Source organism: Furipterus horrens, unplaced genomic scaffold (genome assembly GCF_987537825.1).
Source record: "Furipterus horrens unplaced genomic scaffold, mFurHor1.1.pri manual_scaffold_10, whole genome shotgun sequence".
Taxonomy (NCBI): Eukaryota; Metazoa; Chordata; class Mammalia; order Chiroptera; family Furipteridae; genus Furipterus; species Furipterus horrens.
This window is the reverse complement of record NW_028327180.1, coordinates 89,470,363-89,481,035: the sequence shown is the minus strand read 5'-3', so window position 1 is coordinate 89,481,035 and position 10,673 is coordinate 89,470,363. Positions and strand designations below refer to the sequence as shown.

Here is a 10,673-nt window from a genome sequence, read left to right as displayed (position 1 = left end):
CCTCCCTCCATCTCTCTCTCTCTCTCTCTCTCTCTCTCTCTCTCACACACACACACACACCCCTTAGACTAGTCAGACTCTGATTCTCTCAGTTCTTCAAAAGCCATGTCTTTCTCATCCCACTGTGGGCTAATCACACATCTCTGTTTTCCCAGAGCAGTCCTGATTTATACCTATTGTCCTGGCATAACTGCTAATAGGAGCCTTGTTATTCTCAGAAATGTTCCACTTTGGTTGAATTTTTATCTCTTTCTGGGCTAGAAACGTGCAGCACGACACTCGCCCGTGGTGCCGGAGGCCTGGCCCCGTCAGTGCACACAGTCACAAGAGCAAACAGCCACTATTCACGGTGCACTGTGCTGCCTGGGCTTTCGGAACATTGTGCTCTGGGCACATTCAAGGTCGGCTGAGCTAAGCTATGCTGTTCAGTAGATTATGTGTATTAGATGCATTTCTGATTTAGGTTATCTTCAACTTACTATATAATGGGTTATTGAGATGTAACCCCATTGTAAGTCAAGGAGCATCTATTCAACCCACAATCCTTGCTTACTCTAGAAAAGGAGTTGGGAGCTTCTCTTTCCACACTTTCATCTTTTGGCCTAATGATTTTCCAGTAGTGGCTGAAACAATGTACAATGTGAGTGTTGAGAGAAGGCTGAAGGGGAAGACTTTGAGGAGCCGGGCAAGCAGTCGGTTTCGGTACCAAATGCTGGCTAGACAGTGCCAGTTTCTCTGTCCCTCTGGGAACATAAGTGCAATTCCTACTGATGCCACCTACGTCAAAGTTCCCTGGCCTTGCAAGCTCACTGTTAGTATTTCTTTAGCAAGACTGGTCTCCGAAGTAAAACTCCTTTTCAGATTTATCTTTCCCCTGAGCCTGGGAAAGAGTCTCCTTGCTGTGACCTCCTGCCATGGCTGTTGGCAGGAGATGGAAAACCCAGGGCCCATGATTCAGTAAAATGTTTCTGGTATTCCCATTTAAACTTTTCCCATTGAGAGGACAAATTCACCTTTTTGCTCCATTCTCCACCACAAGCCAAAGAAACAAGGCCATCCCACCCATGAACTGTTTCACACCCATGCCCAGCAGATAGCACGCAAAGGGGGAGAAGACGAATTGTGGTCTTTATGAACCCTGGAGCCTTGTACCCCAAATACGGTCACTTGGTGGCTCTTTGGATCCCTTCACTTTTTCAGCCCCGGCTGGTTTCTTCCTCAGAATGCTTTCCAAATGGCAGCTTATGTTTATTCTACTGGGCTTTTGGAGAACTTAGGAAAAGAAAAAATCAACAAAGTGTAGTTATGCACACAGAAAACCATATGCTTCATAAAACTGCCTATGTGCTGTGTTTAAGATGTAAAGGAAGATATGCAAAAATTAACACCTGCCAACTTCCCAATCTACCTAGACTAGAAAATTCAAAAGGTCTACGTTCATATGCAAAAAAATATAGTATGCCTTAAATTTCACAGATTGTTAAAGCTGAAAGCTGAATGAGCTCTTTCAAGGGTTGCAAATTAAAATTCCTATTGGGAGCAGTCACATAATATAAATGAGGGAAGTAGGCCAGGTAGGGCCCTGGGGAATTGGGAGTATGGCACGCTGCCTAAATTGGTTTCTTTAGGCAATTACTGCCACACAGTAACACAAAGAAAGCTAGAAATCCAGATTTTCAGGTGAATTCTCTTGATTTTTTTCAATTTTGCTAGGTCATTCTGATTTATTTTAAATTTTTGTAAAGGCCAAACAATATGTATCTGAAACAAAATCTAATCTGTGGATGGCCAGTTTGAGACTTCTGTTCTAGAAAGACTTGATAATTAATTAACAGATAAGCAGTTTGATATAAAGAGAGAAACTTTCTCAAAGTCACACTGACTGTGAATACCAAGTATGGCTGGGCTCAACTCTTCTCTCTGCGATTCTTGCTCCTCATTCTGATATTATATGACCTGCTTTAACATGGGAGGTCTCACATACAGAGGCTCAGATGATCAATTTAGTGTTGTGTCTGTCTTCACTTGGCTCTCGAGATTGGTTCTGCATTGCTCTCTACTCTGCTGTGTGTCTCAGGAGGCTGGCCTACATGGACTAGGTTGTGGGATCCCCTGTCCACTGGCTATCAGCTTTTAGCCAATGGGACACCCCAACAGGAGTTCCAAGGGAAGGTAGGAGGAAACTGATGTGTTTCTCTCCCTTAAGGGCCCCTGTTAGGCATGGAGCTTATTTCTCTGAGTTTCAGCAGCTACGCTGTCCTCTGGCCCCTTCAGGTTTAGGGGTAGTAATGGCTCCCGATTGCTGTCAGACCCAGGGTGCTGCTTAAGCCACACCTTGTTGGGTTCCCCAAACTCTGTCTATAAGTTTGTAAATAGTCCCTTTTAAAAAATATCTTCAATTACTAGTTGAATTAGGGTGACCAACCATCCTGGTTTGCCTGTGACTCTCTGTGTTAGTGCTGAAAATCTTGTGTCCTGGAAAATCACTCAGTCCTGGACAGAGAGAAGCAGTTGATTAACCTATGTATGAGTTCTATTTTATGTATTTCTTTAAAATCCGCTGCTTTTTTAATCATACTATTCATTTTTTTCATGTCTTTAATAATTTCAAATGTTCTTATTTTACAGCTTCTTACAGATTATTTCTGACCCTTAGGGAGCTAACTGCCCTTTAGCAACCTCTGCCGACTCTTCCTCATGGTGGTTAATTTCCTTGTGTGAGTCCTTTGTGCCTTGAGTTGTAAAAATGTCCCCCCCAAAACAATTTTACAATTGCTTCTACTGTAGCCCAAGGGTTGAATGGGCTTGAACAGTCTGTGCTAACTTATCAGCTATATACATTTGGATATCATATCCATATGTGGCATAGACCCGGGGTTTTGGTTTCTTGGATAAAACTATTTCTTCTTCTTTTAAACCAATTCTCTAGACAGATGGCAAAATGTCTTGCTTCTTTCCTAGATTCAAATGTGGAGCTGATAGAGTTGTCATTCCACGGACAGCGCAACTTGTCAAGGCTCACAGCTTTATGCTGAAGCTCAGTTCTAGCTTCCCTACCTGGCAAGGGCTTGAAGCCACATCTTCTTTACCCTAGTGGGTGTCAAACCCCCCAACCTTCAGCTGATAGGGTCAATATCTAGGTCAGAAATTTTGCTGAAATGCCAGCTCTTCATTACAGTCCAGGCTTTGATTTTTCTCTTCATTTCTTGTTCCTGGGGATTTTCATGCCAGGGTAATTTATAAAACTTTGTTTCTATTTTTTATTTAGTCTCTCTATAAATTTTCTCTGCCATATTGTCAGAACCAAAGATCACTTTGAAACACTGAATTTCATATCCAGCATAAACTGGAGATAGGCTTACAGGGCTCTGCTTCTGCGCTTGACTAGTCAGTAACAGAATTCAGCTGACAAATTGAAGCCAAAGTACGGCACGTCTGTGGGGGCTAGACTCAGATACCTAGCCAAGTGTGAGTCACTTCTGATGTTAATCTAGCTTCATTTAAGGTGATTGGCACCATGAGGCAAGGTGGAAATGAAAGATTCATTGCCCAATCAATATTACCTAATTTGTATGTCCAAGTGTTGACAAAAGAGAAGCTTTGCTGTCTAGTTTATGAGTAATTGTAAATTAATATGCAACCCTGCACCCTTTCTAGCGAGAAGAGAATAACTTAGGCTGGCCAGCTGTTCAGCAGCATGGCCTGGTTTCACCCGCACATGCCACTCATCCTGTTTCCACTGTTGGAAGCGCAGAGGGATCGAGAGACTTCCCAAGAGAAGCAACTTAGAATAATATTATAGACTCTGGGATCTGCAAATCTTAAATAATCAAGGTTAAGAAAAACATTAGAAATCATCTTTTCCTAAATAGATGAGGAAGATGTATTTCAGGTTTAGACATTTCTTCAAACTCTTCCACGCCCTCAGACAGCACAGCCAAACACAGTCATTTCGCTCCTATAGTCATAAGCTCGTTGTGTGGCTTGCTAGATTATTTTTTTCTCTTATACCATGCATTAAGCAGATCCTTGAATGTTCAATGCCTGCCCAGATCTAGCAGACAGGGCTAGAGTAATATATCCATCAGCATGACTTTCAGCCCAAAGATAGAAACTTGTTCATCATTTCTTAATACATTGGGCCCTGAGGTTTCCTGGGGACGCAATCAGAAAGGAAATGCTCAGGGATTTGACACTTTGCAAATGTCAACTTGAAGTCTGTTCAGTTAGTTCTCCCAGCACATCGGCAGTCAGCATGAGAGCCGGGCTCTCATGGCACAAGGCAGGTGCCTCACTACTCTCTGGCCGGAGCCCTCTTGAGGGGAATTCAGTTCAAGGCAAGAGCTACACATGGGAGGTCATCTCTCTGCATCTGATTCCTTCATTCAATAACAGGGGTAAGAGCCTGTAGAAGTGGATCCAAGAAGAATAAGGTAATATGGGTGTGAAGCGCAAAAAAAAAGCATTTTATAATTGGAAGGAGGGGAAATGTCATGATAAAACTAGTAAGTATTGTTTATGGTCTTTGCATTCATTTTCTCAAATAATCATTACCAAAAAAACTGTGAGTTAAGTACCCCCATTAGTCCATTTTACAGATGAGAAAACTGAGGCACAAAGCACTCAAGTAGGAGGTCACACAGCTGGTAAATTTGGAATTTGATGCAGGAGTTCTGACTCTAGAGCTTCGAGTCTTAATCTCTGTACATACCACGTCATATATTCTGGGGAGCACCATCATTCAAACATATTTACCTCTTCCTTGTGAGTTTTCTTAGGCCTGCTCCCTGATCTTATCGTTTTATAACATAATAATAACAATACTTACTGAATACTTCTTCGATAAAAACACTGGCTTAAGTGCTTTATATGCATACATGATCTCATTTATCCTCACAACCTACTATGTATTATTATCCCAGTTTTACTGATAAGAAAACTGAGGCTGAAAGGAAATTAAGTTACAAGCCCAAGGTCGGACAGGTGGTAAAGGGCAGAGGCCACATTCAAATGCAGAACTTCTCATTTCAAAGTCTGACTTCTCACTACTATGACAGTGGACCTCAAACTTTAATGCATACCCTGGGAATCTTTTGAGAAAGCAAATTCTAGATTTTGAATCAGTAGATCTGGATAAAGCCGGGGAATCTGCATTCTTCACAAACTTCCTAGAACTCGCGGACTCAGCTTTGCCAAACCCATACATGCCATGTCACCTCTATGACGACAGCAGGTCAGGCCTAAACTGCTCAGTTGGATTGGAGCTGTAACAGTGGAGTGCTGCTAAAGCCTGCTCTCCCCTGCAGGAGGAGATTATCCAGGCCCAACAGCTCACACACCATTGCTGCTATATTTGCTCGGTACATTGCAAATGTCCCTTTTTCTTCTCCCTGCATATTACCCTAAGTGCTGAGGTGGCTGTGTCAGTTTGGACATTTTTCATTGCAAGTGAAAAAACCCAATTAAAACAAACTTTAGCAAACAGGGGGATTCATTGGCTCATTGAACTGAGGAGTCCAGGGGTAAAGCAGCTTCAGCTTTGGCTTGAGACAAATGGTCAGAAGTGTCACCAGTAATACATCTCTCTCCACTTTTCAGTTTTCTTTCTCTCTGGGCTGGCTTCATTCTCAGGCTCAGGCACCTTCAAGCTTATATTCACATAGTTCAGTGACTCTGGTGGAAAGGCACCTCATTCTTGATTGTTTTGGCAAAAATCCTGAAGCTGAGTCTCATTGGGCTGTCTTGATTTAGATTCTCATCCTTGGAAACTGTGGCCAGAGAGTGTAGAATACTCCAACTGGCCACGTGTTCACCCCTGGGGGTGCGGGTGGGAGCAGGGTCAGTCCAACCATAACCACATGAAATGAGAATGAGGGAGAGGTCATTCTCTAAGAGGAATGATTAAAGGAATAAAAGGAGTGGATATCAGGTAGGTAAAAGCTACCCATCCCCAGCACGAGAGCAAGATGCCTGATTCCTGGAGCAGACGTGGGCAGATCACAACGGATTCTTCTCTAGGGAAGACACCCTTCAGGATTTTTCCATACCCAGAACTGAGTTAAGCTGATTCGAGGACCCTAATAGTTTGGGTACTAATAAAGCAAAACAAAACAAACTTGTCCCTTTACAAATATAATAGAATACACAACAGAATTTTGAGGTTGAAAAGGACCTTATCGATCTTCCATTCCAGCCATTTAAGTTTGACATTTAAAAAAATCAACAGAATTAACTACTTTGAGTTATAAAAACCAATAAACCATCCACTGGGCATGCAAGAGAGGAGCAAATTTGTTGACATCTGTGGAAATAGCCCTAGGAGATTTGGAGTCTTGGATTCTAGTCCCAGATGAAGGAAGCAGGTCACTTGAGCAATGTGGTTTTCACCTTCTTCCATCTGGTGACTGATGAGACTTTTCTCTGTGACATAATGTCAGAGTCAGGACTCAAACCCAAGTCCCCCAGCCTCGGGCTCTTTCACTCATCTTTGCAGGTCTTTGTGGGAGCTCATGTCCTTTCCCTATTTTGATCCTTCTTCCTTTCTTCCTTATTCCAGTTAAACTTCCCACCAATCAGGGGTTTGCACCGTTCATTCAGCCAGCATTTACTGACCGTCCACAAAACATGTAAGGATGGTAGGAAGGTAGCAATAACCAAGGAACAGTTGGTGACAACTTGGGTGTCCTCAAGTTCCTTGGAAAATGCCACTTTCCTGCTAGGTCACCCCTTTCTGCCACACTTTTCCCTTCAGCCTGCAATTTCAGAATCCTCCCCAGTCCTTCTCATCCTTCCAAACCCCTTCCTTCTCAGGGAGATTGTGTGGAGACCAACTCAGTCCCATCCCATGATTCCCTGCCCCACGGGCCCAAGTAACCTTTCTCACAGCTCATTCTGCACCACCTGACAGTGTCCCTTAAAATTTAACAGCAAGTGCTTAGCAAAACGACGACAAGCTTTACTGGCAATTGGGCACCATCTGCCTAGCTTCAGATTAATGGGAAGAAGGAATGAATCTTTTGGGCTTTGTTTATTTTTAGATTATTGCAAAGGAAACCCAGAGGGCTGCCTCTCAATCATGTTAATCCCCACTGTAAATGAGGCCAAAATATCATGGGGGACAATAAGTGACCATAAACAGATCTCTAGTCACATGTAATAGTTAAGGGGAAAGCAGAGTAGAGTCTGCTTATCTTCATGCTTTAATCCTCCCACCCCAACCCTGTCCCCACTCCTACACTGACAAATGCAAATAGACTTATAACTGCAAAGACGTAACTGATTGAGACTTTGCTTGGTTAACACAAGAGTAGTGAGAACATCTTGTCTCTTCTGCAGCCCGTATCAAATTCACGCCAAGTCAGTGGTTGTATTTCACCTTCAATTTCAGTTCCGGAAGAAGTTGGAACTCCAGAGAAGAATCTCTGGAAAATACTAAACAGGTCAGGCCTGAACTTGACTGAGTTTAGAAGGATGATTCTGCAGGCGTCAGGAGGGGACTGACCATAGTTCCCACACTTGAGTTAGCCCAGGATTCCTGTGGGATACTTAAAAAGGCAGATCTGTGGGCCCATTTCCAGAGACACTGTTCAATGTATCTGGGTGGAAGCAGAGAATTTACTTTCAACAAAACCCTGCATAATTCTGATGTAGGGAATTATTCTGGGGGCCAACCTTAAGAACTTATCTCCATGTTGTGTCCCTCCCCCAGGCTAACTTTCTAAAACTCTCCCCCAAACAGGCATTAGCTCTAAATGGTTCCAGTTAGAAAGCAAACAGGTTGTTCAAGAGATGAACCAATAACCCCTTAGCAAGTTGTATCCCATCAGCACAGATGTGTGAGCAGACAGAAGCCCTGCACTTTGGGGGATGAGCACAGAGTTGATGAAGATGGATAAACTAGAAAGGCCTGAACATCAGCCTCCAGGGAGCAAGAACACAGGTAAAGATTGGGAAGGTTGCAGTGGGAGGAGGGAGATGAAGACACTGGGTCCTATGGGGTTCAGAGGCAAGGATGGAGCATTGCCAGGAAAACAGGAGAAAAGGGGAAAGAGGGAGAATTGAAAAAATCATGGAAAAGGGTGGGGACATTTTAATTTTAATTTCTGCTCCCTTCCAATTTTTTCTAGAGTACATTTTCCAGGATTAAAAGAGACACCAATCATTTGATTTGCTATAGTACCAGGTATGTGGGAGAAGGGATGTCTACATCAGCAACATTAACATGAACACATTAATAATTAAAATCTTATTATTCTAATTTTTTTGTACATTATAGAGTATAAAAATAACTTTTGACAATTTCTGGCAGCAAGTATTTCATTTGGGAGCATTTCAACAGTCTTCTTTATTTAATGCAACTGTGCATTATGTTTTTCAAGCTCCCATTGGTGTCATGATTATCAAATTATTTCATCACTAGATAAGCTTGGGAAATGCCGAAGCCCAAGTCCTTCCCTTCTTCTTCCAGCCATCTGTGTGCACATGTCCAAGGACAGGCACTCTATTCCATCCGCAGTGACACCGCAGTGTGCTGTTGAAAAGTCCACTGTGTAGAACATTATTCCTTATGTTGCACCCAGGGGTCCTGAAACTTTGGCGAATATCAGGATCAGCGGTGGGTTTGTGAAACATAGCTTGCTGGGCCGACCCCGAGTTTCTGCCTCAGTCGGTCTGGCGTGGGACACGGGGATTTGCATCTGGGACTAGTTCCTGGGTGCTACTGATGCTGCTGGTCCACCGGCCTAACCCATCCACCTCCCTTAATTTCCACTCCCTCGTCTCTAACTCCAGTTCCAAGAATGACCAAGCAAGTCTAATTCCTTCTATAAAGAAACTCAAATGTGGGGCTTCCAACGCGCAGCTCCCCACTGCAATGTCAGCACCACAAGGGTAAAGGTTGGATCAGCAATGTTTTCCCGGCTTTATGTCCCCTTAACAGTGCGGCAACGTAGTGTGCATGCATGAAAGATCTATTGACTGACTGGCGGGCACACAGTAATTACTATGTAATTCTTGTTCATTATTCTTATTACTTCTGAGGAATAAAAATCTCACGAGATATTTTCCTTTTAGAAGGCTCCGAGAGAAGCTGAAAATGTGCTCTGACTCCATCCTCCATGTGTCCAGCCCTTGTTAGGATCTAGAGTAAGGTAAGGAGTGTATGTCTGCCCAGGGTAAGATGTTTCTAGAATTTTCCATCCACAGGTTTGGCAGGACTTATGTGGCAGTACATCTCTTTAGAGAATAGGCTCACAAAAGGAATGAAGTGATGACTATTTTTGCCAAAGGAGTCTCTTACCCAGCGGAGGGAAACAATGGAATCAGCAGTAAGATGGGAGATGGAAGAGTGGGACCAGTACCCAACAGGGGATGTGCTTCAGACATACTGGGAGTAAATCCCCCCTCATTAACACCCCCGATCTGGACAACACTGCTCATACAAAGGGCCTGGTGTATAAGCAGCAGCTTCTTATTCCCAGCCTTCCTGAGGGAATGAACCTCAGTCTGGTCTCATGGGTCATTATTGAGTTTCCCCCTTCGGCATGGTGTCCGTCCATCAGTGATGCGGTTGTTTTGCACCTTGCGGCTGGCCTCTGTGCTTCCCCAATGCAGTGCTTCAGTTTGAGGAGGGAATAAAAATCTTTTAAAATGAGTAACTCTAAAAGCAACCCATTTTTGTCCTAAAGCGTAAGTAGGGTATTTGAGAGTTGAATGGAAAACTTCCTTTTCGGAACCCTTCCCAGACTCAGGAACAAGTTATTCCAAAGCCATCACAGACGACTGCCTCAGCAAAGGGACAAGAACAGAAGAAACTATTGCTGTAATTACGACTAATTACAGTCCCATGATTCATCTGATCTCCACAGAAGGAATTCACCAGTTGGAGCACACCGTTGATCCTCTGTGCCCAAGACAATTAAATATTTTGGTCCAAATCAACATGGTTACCCAGCCTTTGCCAGAATGAAATTGTGTTTAGAATTTTATTTTGATGCCTCTGAGGCATCCCAGATTTTAACAGGACATTGGAAGCTATCCATTTGTGGCACATCTGCTCCTACCAGATTTGCATATTTCAAAATTCATTAAGAAGCTAATACTAAAACACATTTTTAACTTTCTCTCTGGTGACAAGTTGTTTCTTAACATTCAAGTGTTTTGATTTCCCTTAGAAAAATGACAATGATTTCTTAAAACCTTAGAATTTTAGTCCAGACAGTCTAGGAGGAAAGAGATTATGAGTGACATCTCAATTTCAGGTACCTCATTAGTCAGGGGGACTTGGTTTCCCATGATTGCTCTTCTAATTGACTAGTGGCAGATTGTTGCTCTCTCGGGGTGTTACAGAATGCCAGAATCCTGCTTCCAGCCCTCCAGGGGTTTGCAGAGATCCCGCCTATCACTGCCTAAGGTGTCCCTGGACCTGGACACAGCATGACAGGCAGTGGGGTCTCCACCATTTTCTCACCCTGTAATCTAAAGCAGGTTACTTATTCCCTCAGACCGTCCACTGGTGGAGAACACAGATATAAGTCAAACAATCACTCAGATTAAGTAAAACCAGAGGTACGCACAATAAAAGAGAACTTAAGGCAGAGAAACTGCTGGTTAGGTGGAACCTGGGTGGAGGGCGGGCATCAGGGTAGAGGTTAGGGAAGAGACCAAGGAAGTAA

At 43.3% G+C, this 10,673-nt stretch overlaps 1 long non-coding RNA gene across 1 annotated transcript; it reads left to right on the top strand.

Annotated features, from left to right (window-relative positions):
- Nucleotides 1–7,731: 7,731 nt before the first annotated feature.
- Nucleotides 7,732–8,836, top strand: LOC150000941 (uncharacterized). The gene is made up of 3 exons (XR_016513376.1): nt 7,732–7,939; nt 8,127–8,182; nt 8,791–8,836. It is a non-coding gene; the product is annotated as an uncharacterized LOC150000941 (long non-coding RNA).
- The last annotated feature ends 1,837 nt before the right edge of the window (nt 8,837–10,673 follow it).